Source organism: Heterodontus francisci, chromosome 14, assembly GCF_036365525.1.
Source record: "Heterodontus francisci isolate sHetFra1 chromosome 14, sHetFra1.hap1, whole genome shotgun sequence".
NCBI classification, from domain to species: Eukaryota; Metazoa; Chordata; class Chondrichthyes; order Heterodontiformes; family Heterodontidae; genus Heterodontus; species Heterodontus francisci.
The window spans coordinates 13409174-13427583 of NC_090384.1; the positions used below are offsets into that span (position 1 = coordinate 13409174).

Here is an 18410-nt window from a genome sequence, read left to right on the forward strand (position 1 = left end):
CCTTCTCAAAAGCCTTCTGAAAATCCAAATACACCAAATCCACTGGTTCTCCCTTATCTCTTCTACTAGTTACATCCTCAAAAAACTCCAGTAGATTTGTTAAGCATGATTTCCCTTTCGTAAACCAATGCTGACTTTGCCCAATCCGGTTTATGCTTTCCAGGTGTTCTGCTATCACATCCTTTATAATAGACTGTAGCATTTTCCCCACTACTGATGTAAGGCTAACTATTCTGTAATTCCCTGTTTTTTTTCTCCCTCCTTTTAAATAGTGGGGTTACATTTGCCACCCTCCAGTCTGTAGGAACTGCTGCAGAGTCTATAGAATTTTGGAAGATGATCACCAATGCATCCACTATTTCCAGGGCCACTTCCTTTAGTACTCTGGGATGTAGATTATCAGGCCCTGGGGATTTGTCAGCCTTTAACCCCTAGCACTATTTTCCCTAGCACTATTTTTTTAATAATACTGATTTCCTTCAGTTCCTCCCTCTCATTAGACTATTGGTTCCCTAACATCTCTGGGACGTTATTTGTGTCCTCCTTTGTGAAGACAGAACCAAAGTATGTGTTTAATTGTTCTGCCCTTTCTTTGTTCCCCATTATAATTTCTCCCATTTCTGACAGTAAGGGACCTACATTTGTCTTCACTAATCTTTTTCTCTTCACATATTTATAGAAGCTTTTACAGTCAATTTTTATGTTCCCCACAAGTTTACTCTCATACTCTATTTTCCCCACTTAATCAACCTCTTTGACCTCCTTTGTCGAATTCTAAACTGCTCCCAATCCACAGACTTGCTGCTTTTTCTGACAATTTTATATGCCTCCTCTTTGGATCTGATACTATCCCTAATTTCTTTTGTAAGCCACGGTTGAATCACCTTTCCTGTTTTATTTTTGCACCAGACAGGAATGAAAAATTGTTGTAACTCATGCACATGTTCTTTAAATATTATCCATTGCCTATCCACTGTCAACCCTTTTAGTAAATTTCCCCAATCTACCATAGCCAACTCGTGCCTCATACCTTCATAGTTTCCTTGATTTAGATTCAGGACCCTAGTTTCGGATTCAACTACTTCACTCTCCATCTTAATGAAGAATTCTATCATGTTATGGTTGCTCCTCCCCAAGGGACCCCGCACAACAAGATTGATAATTAGTCCTTTATCATTGTACAATGCCCAGTCTAGAATAGCCTGTTCTCTAGTTGGTTCCACAACGTATTGGTTTAAAAAACCATCGCGTACACACTCCAGGAAATCCTCCTCCATAGTATTATTGTTAATTTGGTTTGACCAATCTATATGTAGATTAAAGTCACCCATGATTACAGTTGTACCCTTATTGCATGCATCTCTAATTTCCTGTTTAATGTCATTCCTTACATCGCCACTCCCGTTTGGGAGCCTATAGACAACCCCCACCAACATTTTCTGCCCTTTGGTGTTTGTTAGTTCCAACCAGATTCCACATCATGATTTTCTGAGCCAATATCCTTCCTCACTATTGCATTGATTTCCTCCTTTACTAACAATGCTACTCCACCTCCTTTCCCTTTTTGCCTGCCCTTCCTAAATATTGAATACCCCTGGATGTTCAGTTCCCATCTTTGGTCACCCTGCAGTCATATCTCCATAATCACAACTGTATCATAATCATTTTTATCTATTTGCGTTGTTAGTTCATCTATCTTATTGTGAATGCTCCACTCATTAAGACACAATGCCTTTAGACTTGTCTTTTTAACATTGTTAGTCGTCTTAGCTTTATTTTGCACTGTGGCCCCATTTGTTTCTCTCCCTTGTTTTCTCTGCCTTCCACTTTTGCTTCTTGCCTTCCTGTCTTTCATTTCTATCCTTGTTTCCTCCTCCTCTGTCTCCCTGCTCAGATTCCCATCCCCCTGCCATTCTAGTCCTTACTGCACACTCAAAGCACAGACATGAAGCAATGGGGTGACCCAATGAGATGAGTGGAACTGGTGAGTGGATCAATAAAGGGATAGAGAGAGCCATGAGCAGCAGCATGGGGAATGAATGGATAGGGGAGAGAGAAAACAGCAGAGAGAGAGAGTGAGAGAGAGAACAGCAGAGAGAGAACAGCAGAGAGAGAGAGAGTGACAGAGAGACAGAGAGAGAGAGAGAACAGCAGAGAGAGGGAGAGAGAGACAGTATACAACAGAGAGAGAGTGTGTCAGAGAGAGATTGAGAACAGCAGAGAGAGAGAGAGTGACAGAGAGACACAGAGAGAGAGAACAGCAGAGGGAGAGAGAGACAGCACCCAACACAGAGAGGGAGAGGAGAGGCAGCACACAATAGAGAGAGAGAGAGAGAGAGAGAAAGAGAGAGAGAGAGAGAGAGTGACTGAGAGAGATAGAGAACAGCAAAGAGAGACAGAGAGAGAGAGAGAACAGCAGAGAGAGCGATAGAGAGAGAGTGACAGACAGACAAGAGAGAGAGACAGCACACAACAGAGAGAGAGAGAGAGAGTGACAGAGGGACAGAGAGAGAGGGAGAGAACAGCAGAGAGAGGGAGAGAGAGACAGCACACAACAGAGAGAGAGAGAGAGAAAGAGAGAGAGAGAGAGTGACTGAGAGAGATAGAGAACAGCAAAGAGAGACAGAGAGAGAGAGAGAACAGCAGAGAGAGCGATAGAGAGAGAGCACACAGAGAGAGAGACAGACAGACAAGAGAGAGAGACAGCACACAACAGAGAGAGAGAGAGAGAGAGAAAGAGAGAGAGAGAGAGAGTGACAGAGAGACAGAGAGAGAGAGAACAGCAGAGAGAGCGAGAGAGAGACAGCACACAACAGAGAAAGAGTGACAGAGAGACAGAGAACAGCAGAGAGAGAGAGACAACGCACAGCAGAGAGAGAGAGAAAGAGAAAGAGAGAGAGAGAAAGAGAAAGAGAGAGATAGAGAACAGCAGAGAGAGAGAGAGAGTGACAGAGAGACAGAGAGAGAGAGAACAGCAGAGAGAGCAAGAGAGAGACAGCACACAACAGAGAAAGAATGACAGAGAGACAGCACACAACAGAGAGAGAGAGTGATTGAGAGACAGAGAGAGAGAGAACAGCAGAGAGAGAGAGAGAGACAGCACACAACAGAGAGGGAGAGAGTGACAGGCAGACAGACAGAGAGAGAACAGCAGAGAGAGGGAGAGAGAGAGTCCAGAGAGAGAGAGAGACAGACAGACAGACAGAGAGAGAGAGAGAGAGAGAGAACAGCAGAGAGTGACAGAGACACAGAGAACGGCAGAGAAAGAGAGAGAGAGAGACCAGAGAGAGAGAGTGAGAGAGTGACAGAGAGACAGAGAGAGAGAACAGCAGAGAGAGGGAGAGAGAGACAGCACACAACAGAGAGAGAGAGAAAGAGAGAGAGAGAGAGTGACAGAGAGAGATAGAGAAAAGCAAAGAGAGACAGAGAGAGAGAGAGAACAGCAGAGAGAGAGATAGAGAGACAGCACAGAGAGACAGAGAGAGAGAGTGACAGACAGACAAGAGAGAGAGAGAGAGAGAGTGACAGAGAGAGAGAGAGAGAGAGAGAGAGAGAGAACAGCAGGGAGAGGGAGAGAGAGACAACGCACAACAGAGAGAGAGAGAAAGAGAGAGTGAGAGAGATAGATAGTGACAGAGAGAGATAGAGAAAAGCAAAGAGAGACAGAGAGAGAGAGAGAACAGCAGAGAGAGAGATAGAGAGACAGCACAGAGAGACAGAGAGAGAGAGTGACAGACAGACAAGAGAGAGAGAGAGAGAGTGACAGAGAGAGAGAGAGAGAGAGAGAGAGAGAACAGCAGGGAGAGGGAGAGAGAGACAACGCACAACAGAGAGAGAGAGAGAAAGAGAGAGTGAGAGAGATAGATCGAGAACAGCAGAGAGTGACAGAGAGACAGAGAGACGGAGAACAGAGTGAGAGAGAGACAGCACACAACAGAGAGAGAGAGAGTGACAGAGAGAGAGAGAGAGAGAACAGCAGAGAAAGGGAGAGAGAGACAACGCACAGCAGAGAGAGACAGAGAAAGAGAAAGAGAGAGAGAGAGAGTGACAGAGAGAGATAGAGAACAGCAGAGAGAGAGAGTGAAAGAGACAGAGAGAGAGAGAGAACAGCAGAGAGAGCGAGAGAGAGACAGCACACAACAGAGAGAGAGAGTGACAGAGAGACAGAGAGAGAGAGAGAACAGCAGAGAGAGAGAGGGAGAGAGAGACAGCACACAACAGAGAGAGAGAGAGAGTGACAGAGAGACAGAGAGAGAGAACGGCAGAGAGATAGAGAGAGAGACAGCACACAACAGAGAGAGAGAGAGAGAGACAGAGAGGGAGAGAACAGCAGAGAGAGAGAGGGAGAGAGAGACAGCACACAACAGAGAGAGAGCGACAGAGAGAGAGAGAGAACAGCAGAGAGAGAGAGACAGCACACAACAGAGAGAGAGAGTGATAGAGAGAGAGAGAACAGCAGAGAGAGAGAGGGAGAGAGAGACAGCACACAACAGAGAGAGAGGGTGACAGACAGACAGAGAGAGAGAGAACAGCAGAGAGATAGAGAGAGATAACAGCACGCAACAGAGAGAGAGAGAGTGTGACAGAGAGAGAGAGAGAGAGAGAGAGAGAGAACAGCAGTGAGAGGGAGAGAGAGACAACGCATAACAGAGAGAGAGAGAGAAAGAGAGAGAGAGAGAGTGACAGAGAGAGATAGAGAACAGCAGAGAGAGATAGAGAGTGACAGAGAGACAGAGAGACAGAGAACAGCAGAGAGAGAGACAGCACACAACAGAGAGAGTGACAGAGAGAGAGAGAGAAAGAACAGCAGAGAAAGGGAGAGAGAGACAACGCACAACAGAGAGAGACAGAGAAAGAGAAAGAGAAAGAGAGAGAGAGTGACAGAGAGAGATAGAGAACAGCAGAGAGAGAGAGTGACAGAGAGAGCGAGAGAGAGAGAACAGCAGAGAGAGCGAGACAGAGACAGCACCCAACAGAGAGAGTGAGTGACAGAGAGACAGAGAGAGAGAGAGAACAGCAGAGAGAGAGATAGAGAGAGAGACAGCACACAACAGAGAGAGATAGAGAGTGACAGAGAGACAGAGAGGTAGAGAACAGCAGAGAGATAGAGAGAGAGACAGCACACAACAGAGAGAGAGTGACAGAGAGAGAGAGAACAGCAGAGAGAGCAAGAGAGAGACAGCACACAACAGAGAGATAGAGTGACAGAGAGGCAGAGAGAGAGAGGGAGAGAGAGACAGAACACAACAGAGGGCGAGAGAGAGTGACAGAGAGACAGATAGAGAGAGAGACAGCACACAACAGAGAGAGAGTGACAGAGAGAGAGAGAACAGCAGAGAGAGAGAGACAGCACACAACAGAGAGAGGGAGAACAGCAGAGAGAGAGAGGGAGAGAGAGACAGCACACAACAGAGAGAGAGAGAGAGTGACAGACAGACAGAGAAAGAACAGGAGAGAGATAGAGAGAGAGAGAACAGCAGAGAGAGAGAGAGCACACAATAAAGAGAGAGAGAGAGTGACAGACAGACAAGAGAGAGAGAGAGAGAGTGACAGAGAGAGAGAGAGAGAAAGAGAGAACAGCAGAGAGAGGGAAAGAGAGAGAACGCACAACAGAGAGAGAGAGAGAGAGAGAGAGAGAGTGACAGAGAGCGATAGAGAACAGCAGAGAGAGAGAGAGAGTGACAGAGGGACAGAGAGAGAGAGAGAACATCAGAGAGAGGGAGAGAATGACAGAGAGAGAGCCAGAGAGAGACAGCACACAACACAGAGAGAGAGAGAGAGAGAGACAGAGAGAGAGAGAACAGCTGAGAGAGAGAGAGAGAGACAGCACACAAGAGAGAGAGTGACAGAGAGACAGAGAGAGAGAGAGAACAGCAGAGAGAGGGAGAGAGAGACAGTATACAACGGAGAGAGAGTGTGTCAGAGAGAGATTGAGAACAGCAGAGAGAGAGAGTGACAGAGAGACACAGAGAGAGAGAACAGCAGAGGGAGAGAGAGACAGCACCCAACACAGAGAGGGAGAGAGAGAGGCAGCACACAATAGAGAGAGAGAGAGAGAGAAAGAGAGAGAGAGAGAGTGACTGAGAGAGATAGAGAACAGCAAAGAGAGACAGAGAGAGAGAGAACAGCAGAGAGAGCGATAGAGAGAGAGTGACAGACAGACAAGAGAGAGAGACAGCACACAACAGAGAGAGAGAGAGAGAGTGACAGAGGGACAGAGAGAGAGGGAGAGAACAGCAGAGAGAGGGAGAGAGAGACAGCACACAACAGAGAGAGAGAGAGAGAAAGAGAGAGAGAGAGAGAGTGACTGAGAGAGATAGAGAACAGCAAAGAGAGACAGAGAGAGAGAGAACAGCAGAGAGAGCGATAGAGAGAGAGCACAGAGAGAGAGAGAGAGTGACAGACAGACAAGAGAGAGACAGCACACAACAGAGAGAGAGAGAGAGAGAGAAAGAGAGAGAGAGAGAGAGAGAGAGATAGAGAACAGCAGAGAGAGAGAGTGACAGAGAGACAGAGAGAGAGAGAACAGCAGAGAGAGCGAGAGAGAGACAGCACACAACAGAGAAAGAGTGACAGAGAGACAGAGAACAGCAGAGAGAGAGAGACAGCACACAACAGAGAGAGAGAGTGATAGAGAGAGAGAGAACAGCAGAGAAAGGGAGAGAGAGACAACACACAGCAGAGAGAGAGAGAAAGAGAAAGAGAGAGAGAGAAAGAGAAAGAGAAAGAGAGAGATAGAGAACAGCAGAGAGAGAGAGAGTGACAGAGAGACAGAGAGAGAGAGAACAGCAGAGAGAGCAAGAGAGAGACAGCACACAACAGAGAAAGAATGACAGAGAGACAGCACACAACAGAGAGAGAGAGTGATTGAGAGACAGAGAGAGAGAGAGCAGCAGAGAGAGAGAGAGAGACAGCACACAACAGAGAGGGAGAGAGTGACAGGCAGACAGACAGAGAGAGAACAGCAGAGAGAGGGAGAGAGAGAGTCCAGAGAGAGAGAGAGACAGACAGACAGACAGAGAGAGAGAGAGAGAGAACAGCAGAGAGTGACAGAGACACAGAGAACGGCAGAGAAAGAGAGAGAGAGACCAGAGAGAGAGAGTGAGAGAGTGACAGAGAGACAGAGAGAGAGAACAGCAGAGAGAGGGAGAGAGAGACAGCACACAACAGAGAGAGAGAGAAAGAGAGAGAGAGAGTGACAGAGAGAGATAGAGAAAAGCAAAGAGAGACAGAGAGAGAGAGAGAACAGCAGAGAGAGAGATAGAGAGACAGCACAGAGAGACAGAGAGAGAGAGTGACAGACAGACAAGAGAGAGAGAGAGAGAGTGACAGAGAGAGAGAGAGAGAGAGAGAGAGAGAACAGCAGGGAGAGGGAGAGAGAGACAACGCACAACAGAGAGAGAGAGAGAGAAAGAGAGAGTGAGAGAGATAGATAGTGACAGAGAGAGATAGAGAAAAGCAAAGAGAGACAGAGAGAGAGAGAGAACAGCAGAGAGAGAGATAGAGAGACAGCACAGAGAGACAGAGAGAGAGAGTGACAGACAGACAAGAGAGAGAGAGAGAGAGAGAGAGAGAGAACAGCAGGGAGTGGGAGAGAGAGACAATGCACAACAGAGAGAGAGAGAGAGAAAGAGAGAGTGAGAGAGATAGATCGAGAACAGCAGAGAGAGATAGAGAGTGACAGAGAGACAGAGAGACGGAGAACAGAGTGAGAGAGAGACAGCACACAACAGAGAGAGAGAGAGTGACAGAGAGAGAGAGAACAGCAGAGAAAGGGAGAGAGAGACAACGCACAGCAGAGAGAGACAGAGAAAGAGAGAGAGAGAGAGTGACAGAGAGAGATAGAGAACAGCAGAGAGAGAGAGTGAAAGAGACACAGAGAGAGATAGAACAGCAGAGAGAGCGAGAGAGAGACAGCACACAACAGAGAGAGAGAGTGACAGGGAGACAGAGAGAGAGAGAGAACAGCAGAGAGAGAGAGGGAGAGAGAGACAGCACACAACAGAGAGAGAGAGAGAGTGACAGAGAGACAGAGAGAGAGAACGGCAGAGAGATAGAGAGAGAGACAGCACACAACAGAGAGAGAGAGAGAGTGACAGAGAGACAGAGAGGGAGAGAACAGCAGAGAGAGAGAGAGGGAGAGAGAGATAGAGAACAGCAGAGAGAGAGAGTGAAAGAGACACAGAGAGAGATAGAACAGCAGAGAGAGCGAGAGAGAGACAGCACACAACAGAGAGAGAGAGTGACAGGGAGACAGAAAGAGAGAGAGAACAGCAGAGAGAGAGAGGGAGAGAGAGACAGCACACAACAGAGAGAGAGAGAGAGTGACAGAGAGACAGAGAGAGAGAACGGCAGAGAGATAGAGAGAGAGACAGCACACAACAGAGAGAGAGAGAGAGTGACAGAGAGACAGAGAGGGAGAGAACAGCAGAGAGAGAGAGAGGGAGAGAGAGACAGCACACAACAGAGAGAGAGAGAGTGACAGAGCGACAGAGAGAGAGAGAGAACAGCAGAGAGATAGAGAGAGAGACAGCACACAACAGAGAGAGAGAGAGAGTGACAGAGAGACAGAGAGGGAGAGAACAGTAGAGAGAGAGAGACAGCACACAACAGAGAGTGACAGAGAGAGAGAGAACAGCAGAGAGAGAGAGACAGCACACAACAGAGAGAGAGAGTGATAGTGAGAGAGAGAACAGCAGAGAGAGAGAGAGAGAGGGTGACAGACAGACAGAGAGAGAGAGAACAGCAGAGAGATAGAGAGAGATAACAGCACGCAACAGAGAGAGAGAGAGTGTGACAGAGAGAGAGAGAGAGAGAGAGAGAGAACAGCAGTGAGAGGGAGAGAGAGACAACGCACAACAGAGAGAGAGAGAGAAAGAGAGAGTGAGAGAGTGACAGAGAGAGATAGAGAACAGCAGAGAGAGATAGAGAGTGACAGAGAGACAGAGAGAGAGAGAACAGCAGAGAGAGAGAGACAGCACACAACAGAGAGAGTGACAGAGAGAGAGAGAGAAAGAACAGCAGAGAAAGGGAGAGAGAGACAACGCACAACAGAGAGAGACAGAGAAAGAGAAAGAGAAAGAGAGAGAGAGTGACAGAGAGAGATAGAGAACAGCAGAGAGAGAGAGTGACAGAGAGAGCGAGAGAGAGAGAACAGCAGAGAGAGCGAGAGAGAGACAGCACCCAACAGAGAGAGAGTGACAGAGAGACACAGAGAGAGAGAGAACAGCAGAGAGAGCGAGAGAGAGACAGCACCCAACAGAGAGAGTGAGTGACAGAGAGACAGAGAGAGAGAGAGAACAGCAGAGAGAGAGATAGAGAGAGAGACAGCACGCAACAGAGAGAGATAGAGAGTGACAGAGAGACAGAGAGGTAGAGAACAGCAGAGAGATAGAGAGAGAGACAGCACACAACAGAGAGAGAGTGACAGAGAGAGAGAGAACAGCAGAGAGAGCAAGAGAGAGACAGCACACAACAGAGAGACAGAGTGACAGAGAGGCAGAGAGAGAGAGGGAGAGAGAGACAGCACACAACAGAGGGCGAGAGAGAGTGACAGAGAGACAGATAGAGAGAGAGACAGCACACAACAGAGAGAGAGTGACAGAGAGAGAGAGAACAGCAGAGAGAGAGAGACAGCACACAACAGAGAGAGAACAGCAGAGAGAGAGAGGGAGAGAGAGACAGCACACAACAGAGAGAGAGAGAGAGTGACAGACAGACAGAGAGAGAACAGGAGAGAGATAGAGAGAGAGAGAGAACAGCAGAGAGAGAGAGAGCACACAATAAAGAGAGAGAGAGAGTGACAGAGAGAGAGAGAAGAGCAGAGAGAGGGAGAGAGAGACAGCACACAACAGAGAGAGAGAGAGAGAGTGTGACAGAGAGAGAGAGAGAGTGACAGAGAGAGAGAGAGAGAGAACAGCAGAGAGAGAGAGAGCACACAATAAAGAGAGAGAGAGAGAGTGACAGAGAGAGCGAGAAGAGCAGAGAGAGGGAGAGAGAGACCGCACACAACAGAGAGAGAGAGAGAGTGTGACAGAGAGAGAGAGAGTGACAGAGAGAGAGAGAGAGAACAGCAGAGAGAGGGAGAGAGAGTGACAGAGAGAGAGAGAGAACAGCAGAGAGAGGGAGAGTGACAGAGAGACAGAGAGAGAGAACAGCAGAGAGAGAGACAGCACACAACAGTGCGAGAGAGAGAGAGAGTGACAGAGAGACAGAGAACAGCACAGAGAGAGAGACAGCACACAGAGAGAGAGAGAAAGACAGCACACAACAAAGTGAGAGAGTGACAGAGAGACAGAGAGAACAGCAGAGAGAGGGAGAGAGAGAAAGCACACAACAGAGAGAGAGAGAGTGACACAGAGACAGAGAGAGGGAGAGACAGGCAGACAGACAGAGAGAGAGAACAGCAGAGGGAGGGAAAGAGAGACAGCACACTACAGAGAGAGAGTGACAGAGAGAGAGAACAGAGAGAGATAGACAGACAGCACAGAGAAAGAGAGAGAGAGAGAGAGTGACAGAGAGAGATAGAGAAGAGCAGAGAGAGAGAGAGAGAGTGACAGACAGACAGAGAGAGAGAGAGAACAGCAGAGAGAGGGAGAGAGAGAAAGCACACAACAGAGAGAGAGAGAGAGAAAGAGAGAGAGAGTGACAGAGAGATAGAGAACAGCAAAGAGAGAGAGAGAGTGACAGAGAGACAGAGAGAGAGAACAGCAGAGCGAGATAGACAGACAGCACAGAGAGAAAGAGTGACAGACAGACAAGAGAGAGAGAGAACAGCAGAGAGAGGGAGAGATAGACAGCACACAACAGAGAGAGATAGTGACAGAGAGAGAGAGAACAGTAGAGAGAGGGAGAGAGCGACAACACACAACAGAGAGAGAGAGAGAAAGAGAAAGAGAGAGAGAGTGAGTGAGTGACAGAGAGAGATAGAGAACAGCAGAGAGAGAGCGAAAGTGACAGAGAGAGAGAGAGAACAGTAGAGAGAGGGAGAGAGAGACAACACACAACAGAGAGAGAGAGAGAGAATGAGAAAGAGAAGGAGAGTGAGTGACAGAGAGACAGAGACAGAGAGAGCGAACAGCAGACAGAGAGAGAGAGTGACAGAGAAAGAGAGAGAGAAAAAACAGCAGAGGGAGAGAGAGCGAGAGAGAGAGAAAGTGACAGAGAGACAGAGACAGAGAGAATAGCAGACAGAGAGAAAGAAAGAGACAGCACACAAGAAAGAGAGAGAGTGACAGAGAAACAGGGAGAGAGAGAGAGAAAGAGAGAGAGAGAGAGAGACAGAGAGAGATAGAGAACAGCAAAGAGAGACACAGAGAGAGAGAGAGATCAGCAGAGAGAGAGAGACAGCACACAACAGAGAAAGAGTGACAGAGAGACAGAGAGAGAGAACAGCAGAGAGAGAGAGCACATAACAGAGAGAGAGAGAGAGAGTGACAGAGAGACAGAGACAGAGAGAACAGCAGACAGAGAGAAAGAAAGAGTCAGCACACAACAGAGAAAGAGTAACAGAGAGAGAGACAGAGACAGAGAGAGACAGATACAGAGAGAGAGTGACAGAGAGATGGACAGAGAGAGAGAGACAGAGAGTCTGAGAGAGGGAGAGAGTCAGAGTGACAGAGAGATAGAGACAGTGAAATGAAATGATGACAGAGTAAGGTTCAGACAATGAGTAGCCCAGTGTAACAATGCCACCAAGGCCAACACCCGGCTTCACCGTGCATCAACAGCCATGGTCATATTGTGCTGTCACCATATAATTTATCCAAGTAAGATTGTGGCAGCAGAGTTCAACTGTGCATGCTCTAAATACAACCAACATACAAAATGCCTCAAACACTCCCAGGACAGGTACAGCACGGGTGACACAAATTGCTAGGAGGCCTGGCTGTGCGTAGAGCCTGCTATGGTGTTCTCCGCTTCATTATGGAAAGTGGAGCCAAGGGCTGTGAGGTGGTAGTTTCCGGAAAACTCCGAGGCCAGAGAGCCAAGTCCATGAAGTTTGTTGACGGTCTGAATGATCCACAGTGATGATCCAGTGAACTACTACGTTGATACTGCTGTGCGTCATGTCCTGCTAAGACAAGGTGTACTGGGGATTAAGGTTAAGATCATGCTGCCGTGGGATCCAAGTGGTAAAATTGGTCCCAAAAAACCTCTGCCTGATCACGTCAGCGTTGTTGAGCCTAAGGATGAGATCTTGCCAACTCCACCCATTTCAGAACAGAAGGGAGGCAAACCAGAGCAAGCTGTGATCCAGCAGCCTGGACCAGTTCCAACTGCATAATTGGTATGCCAACATCTGAAAGAAATTACTAATTTTCTGTATTAGTTTCAATAAAACAAAAGAAAAAAAAAAAAACGGGTGATGACTGCAAAATGAAGACTTTTACTTTCCCCTTCCTAGAAAAAAAGTTGAAATCTTTTACTTACCTCTTGCAAAATGTTCATTTATTCATTCTGTTTCTGTATAGCAAAAGTTGCTGAATGTCAAAAGAAAAAAACCTGTCCACAAACTCTGCATGTAATGATCAGTGGTCCTGTCCCCAAAGATCTTCAAGCCATGCATCAGTAAAACGTGTACTACCTTAAAAACAAAGGCAATTGGACTCGATGAAGTTCCATGCTAATAAATACACTGTTTGGGCTGGCCAGTTTTTCATGCATGCAGCTTGACAGTTGAGCACAGCCTGGCTCTTAATTCCACTTTATGTTCTTCGTGGGAATAGTTTAGTTTTTCCAGTTTGTATATTGTACCAGGATGATTATTCCTGATGGGTTGATTAATTTTGAGTGCTAAAGCAAGCAAAAACTACAATAGAAGGTTGGAATTGTATGACTGTCCCTGGAGTGGAATTGTTTTCATACTTGTGTGCTCACAAAACAATTACCAGGATTGAAGATCTTGATTCGAAAAAAATTAAAGATGGCATGTCTGTGTAAAAAAAAACGGGGTTAGATATAGAGTAAAGCTCCCTCTACACTGTCCCCATCAAACACTCCCAAGACAGGTACAGCACGGGGTTAGATATAGAGTAAAGCTCCCTCTACACTGTCCCCATCAAACACTCCCAGGACAGGTACAGCACAGGGATTGGCTGCTCTCTGATTTGGGATCCTGAGTGCATCAACGAGGTGCAGCTGACTGTGGCTGTGTGCAGAGGTTGGAGGCTGCAGGCTGTGTGACTGCTGCAAGAGGGAGAGACTCAAACTGAAACAAAAGTTTTTTCCAAATTTCAACAAAGGAAGGAAGGCAGAGAACTGGAAGCTCTTTTTGTGAGTTTGCTTGGTACTGAAAGTCTTTTTCATTGATTGTTGGGGGTGGGGAAAGAAGAGACCTGAAGACCTTGGGTGGGGCTGTATTGTTCAATAGGGAGCTCCTGTGTTTAACATCTTTGGATAGGGAGCTCCCTCCCCACCCCAACTATTAAGCCTGGGCAGCTTACAGCTGACCCAGGTGAAGACATCACCCCACCCTCCCAACTGGAAGACCAGCTACAAGACTTGTGCAATACTAACAAAGACTGATTCCTCTTGGCCTTCCTCTCCCTCAGCCTCTTCCCCTGTGCTACATCCTTTAAGTGTTACATTTTTGATTTATTGTATTTGCTCTTTTCTTTTTTTTCTCTCAGCAAAGTGCCTGTAACTCTTCCACCCCATGACTTCTCAGTCCTCTCCGGTGGCGGGGCCCTCCTATGCTGCAGCAGCTGCAACAGCTGCTCCTGTGGCCCCGTCACCATTTAAAATCTTAACATCAAAGCATGGGGTGAAGAGTTACACTCATCCTAATATGACTATTGAGGCTTGTGTTAAGGCAATGGCCGTGGTTGTCGGCCCCTCGGCCATTGTTGCAGCCTCAAAGATGTATGGGAAGGCTGTGTTCTTCCTGAAGACCGAGCGGGCTGTGTCCCTCGCCCTAAGTACGGGGCTCACAGTGGGTGGGATTTTCCTGCCAGTGGACCCTCTGGGGGCCACTGCACATCGGGTAACCTTGTCGAACGTCCCACCCTTTATTCCTGATGAGCTCCTCCTCCCCCATCTACACCATCTGGGGGAGGTGAGGTCAGGGATCACCCCAGTCCCGCTCGGTCTTCGGGAGCACAGCCTCCGACATGTCTACTCCTTCCGCCGCCAGCTATTCATGCAGCTGGCGCGGGAGGAGGTCTTGGAGGGCCACTTCGGTATAGAGTTTCAGGGGACGGCCTACCGTGTCTTCTGGACCTCGGGTGGGGCGCGGTGCCACGTCTGCAAGGGGGTGGGGCATGTTCGTAAGAACTGCCCCAACCTCCCGGCCGCCAGCTCCACCTCGGCGGCCCAGAGTGGTTCCACAGCACCTCCTCCCACTCCCCCCGCAGATCCAACAGACACCGCTCAGTCGGTTCCGGAGGCTGTGGTTTTCACAGCCTCTGGCGGGGAGGGGAGCGTCCGTCCGAGCGGAAGGAAGACGCGGGGAAAAAAGAAACATCGTGAGGCGCGTCCCCTGGACACTTTGACTCAACCCGAGCCTGAGCTCAGCCCAAAGCCCATTCCCTTGGAATCCACCTGTCCCAGGGCTGGGCTCAGGCCCAGGGTGACTAAAAAAGGAAAAAAGGGTGCGGAGGCGGAGGCCTCTGATGACATGGAGGTCTCTGAGTCTCCGCGCCCAAGTGCGAAAAAGAGGAGAAGGCACCCCTCCACAGAAATAACACAGGGCCCTGAGGTGCAGGGCCCATCTGTTGGAGGGGAGCTGCCTCCTGTTTCTGGTCCTCAGGTGCCCCCTACCGCCACCACCAAGGCTGCAAAGTCCGGGCAGGAGCACTCTATTCCTCAGGATGGAGGGGAGGGGATGGCCCCGGTACGTGAGGCCCCTCCTAAAGGAGTAAGTGGGGCCCTGCTTGTGGTGGGGGAGCCTGGGAAAACCGCCCATTCCGCCACTGCTACTTGGTCGGGTGCCCTGAATGAAGGGGAGGGCGAGGCCCCAGAGGGTCGGGCCTCCCAGCCGGAGTCCACCACCAACCAGGAGACACCTGACCCGGTGAAAACTGAGAGTGCTGCCCCATCTGCTGGACCTGTGGGTGCTGGCGGAGCGGGAGATGGCCTCCTCTCTCTGCCTCCAGTCTCGGCTCCGGCTGGATTGGCGGAGTCGGGATCTTATGTCTCCCCTGGACCACTCGTTGGCCTGGGGACGGAGGTGGAGGGGGGTCCTGGGCTGCTGGCGCCAACAGGCTCCAGTTTTACAATAGAACCCAGAGAGGACTCCTCCGCCATCGATCCTGGGGGTGGGATCGTGACGGAGGCGGGACCAGCTGGCGCAGCCGGGACGTCCGCCCCACAGTGTGTGGTGGATGTGTCGGCCGCTGGCGGTGACGACCCGGAGGAGGATGGGGATTCGCTGTGGGGCACGGAGGATGATCTTGATTCCATCGCCAGTGAGGTGGTGGAGTCCCTCGGGCCTCCCACCGAATCTCCTCTCATCCCCACGGCGGAACTCCGGGATTTCCTCGTGGCTTGCAGGGGTTGCCGCCATAAAGTTCAGCTGGCCCTCGGCCGTTGGTCGAATCTGGCGCTGATCATACAGTCCGTCCGTGCCGCCCTGAAGAAAGCGGGCAAGCGCACGGGCGTGAAACTGGTTGAGAGGCGCCGGTTTAATGTGTTCCTCAATGGGTTGCTGGGGGAGTGGAAGGCCAGGTGCACTTCCACTCCCTCCTCACAGTGAGCTGTTGGTGACGGGTTTTAAGTACCTTTGACATGAAGATAACCATAGCCAGCCTCAACATCAACAGCAGCAGGGGGTCTCACCGCAGATTTCACAATCTCTCAGTCCTCAGGGAAGGGAGATACACGGTGAGCTTTCTGCAGGAAACCCACACCGTTCTGGGAGACGAAGCCACCTGGCTCCTGGAGTGGCAGGGTGGGGTCTACATGAGTCACCTCACCCCTATTTCTAGTGGGGTGGCTATCTTGTTGGCCCCGACTTTTCAGCCGGAGATCTTGGGGGTCAAGGAGCTAGTGCCGGGCCGCTTGCTCCACCTCGCCGTTCGCCTGGGTAGCGTGCCGCTCCACTTTGTGAACGTGTACGCGCCCAGGCCCGGCGTGTTGCAAGCGCGCTTCTTTGAAGAAGTGTCCGCTCTCTTGAGCTCCATCGATAGCGGCGAGTGCTTCATCCTCGGGGGGGATTTTAACTGCACCCTCGAGGTGGGGGATCGCTCCGGTCCCCAGCGCGGCCAAGCGTCGGTGGAGAAGTTGAGGGGACTGATCAGCTCCCTTAACTTGGTGAACGTCTGGCGGAATCTCCATCCCGACTCCAGCGCCTTCACGTGGAGGTCTGGAGGAGGAGGGTCGCGAATCGACCGCCTCTACGTTTCACAGGCGGACGTCTCCTGCGTCTCGGCGGCCTCCATGCGGCTGGTGCCGTGCTCAGACCACCGCCTGGTATGGGCAGAGTTCACTCCGCTCCACACGCGGGCGGGGTCCGCGTACTGGCACTTTAACAACCGGCTGCTGGAGGACGATTTCGGGACTCGTTCTGTCGATTCTGGGCCGACTGGAGAAGGAAGCGGGGGGGCTTCCCCTCCTTGAGGGTATGGTGGGATGTGGGCAAGACTCACATCCGCGTCTTCTGTCAGGAGTACGCGAAGGGGTCGACCAAGAGGCGGGAAGCCGAGATCGGGCGCCTTGAGAGGGAGGTGCTCGACTTGGAGTCCCGCCTCGGTCATGCCGTCGTGGACCCGGCCCTGTGGCAGGCGTACAAAGAGAAGAAGGGCGCGCTGAGTGACCTGCAGCTCATAGGGTCCCGAGGTGCCTACGTGAGGTCGCGGATCCAGATCCTGGAAGATTTGGACCGCGCCTCACCCTTCTTCTACTTGCTGGAAAAATGGCGGGGGGTCCGTAAGCATCTCGTCGAGCTGCTGGCCGATGACGGATCCTCCATCACGGATCCGGAGGGAATGGGCCTCCTGGTCCGTACTTATTACAGTGCGTTGTTCTCTCCGGATCCGTCCAGCGAGGATGCGCGCACAGTTTTGTGGGAGGACCTGCCGCAGGTCAGCCCGGAGGGCGCCGAAAGATTGGAGGCTCCGCTCACGTTGGCGGAGCTGACTGGCGCCCTCCACCAGCTCTCGAGGGGCAAATCCCCAGGGCTGGATGGGTTGACCGTGGAGTTCCTCAGGGCATTCTGGGACGTCCTGGGGGACGATTACGCGCGGGTCCTGGGGGAAAGCCTGGCGACCAGGGAGATGCCCCTCTCGTGGCGCAGGGCGGTCATCGTCCTGCTGCCGAAGAGGGGCGATCTCCGCCTGCTTAAAAACTGGCGTCCGGTCTCCCTCCTCAGCACGGATTATAAGATCTTTGCCCGGGCTATGTCTACCCGCCTGGGCTCCGTGCTGGCCCACATGATCCACCCCGACCAGTCCTACACGGTCCCGGGCCGGTCCATCCAGGACAACATCCACCTGGTCCGGGACCTGATCCATCTTTCCCAGAGGACTGGTCAGTCGGTCGCCTTTCTCTCCCTCGATCAGGAGAAGGCGTTCGACAGGGTGGATCACGATTACCTTTTCTTGACTCTGCGCGCTTTCGGACTCGGGCCGCAATTTGTGGCCCGGGTCCGACTTTTATACGCCGCCGCAGAGTGTCTTGTCAAAGTTAACGGGTCCTTGACGGTGCCCCTTCGCTTTGGGAGAGGAGTGCGTCAGGGATGCCCCATGTCCGGCCAATTGTATACCATCTGCGTGGAGCCCTTCCTGTGCCTGCTTCGCAGGAGGTTGACGGGATTGGCTCTGCGCGAGCCGGCCATGCGGGTCGGCCTCTCGGCTTACGCCGACGACGTGCTCCTCGCAATCACAGATCCAGTTGACTTGCGGAGGATGCGCGACTGCCAGCAGACCTTTTCTGCCGCGTCCTCCGCGAGGATCAATTGGGAGAAATGTTCCGGACTCCTGGTGGGTCAGTGGCGGGTGGACTCCCTGCCGGACCAGATGACACCTTTTGCGTGGAGCACCACGCACCTCCTCTATCTGGGAGTCCACCTTAGCCCCGCTGAGGAAGCCTGGCCGGCAAACTGGCAGGAGTTGGAGGCGAAAGTCACCGCTCGGCTGGGGCGCTGGACAGGACTGCTCCGAGTGCTTTCCTACAGGGGCCGAGCGTTGGTCATAAACCAACTGGTGGCCTCCATGTTGTGGTACCGGTTGGTCACTCTGGCCCCGCCCCCTGTATTTGCCACCAAGATCCAGAAGAAACTCGTCGATTTCTTCTGGGGCAGGAGGAAACACTGGGTCTCTGCCGCGGTCCTGAGTCTCCCGATCGAGGAGGGCGGTCAGTCGCTGGTGTGCGTCCGCACCCAGGCTGTGACTCTCCGCCTTCGAATCCTGCAGAGATACCTGTATGTCGAGCGTCCTCCCAGATGGTGTGCGCTGACGACGTATTTTTTCCGC

At 50.9% G+C, this 18410-nt stretch overlaps 1 protein-coding gene and 1 pseudogene across 1 annotated transcript in view; one reads left to right on the top strand and one right to left on the bottom strand.

The window, feature by feature from the left end:
• The window catches only part of LOC137377244 (myosin-binding protein C, cardiac-type-like), a 182559-nt gene that overhangs the window by 42954 nt on the left and 121195 nt on the right, over nt 1-18410 (bottom strand). The gene's annotated exons all lie outside the window — the stretch shown is intronic.
• On the top strand, nt 11872-12355 carry LOC137376934 (small ribosomal subunit protein uS3-like; annotated as a pseudogene).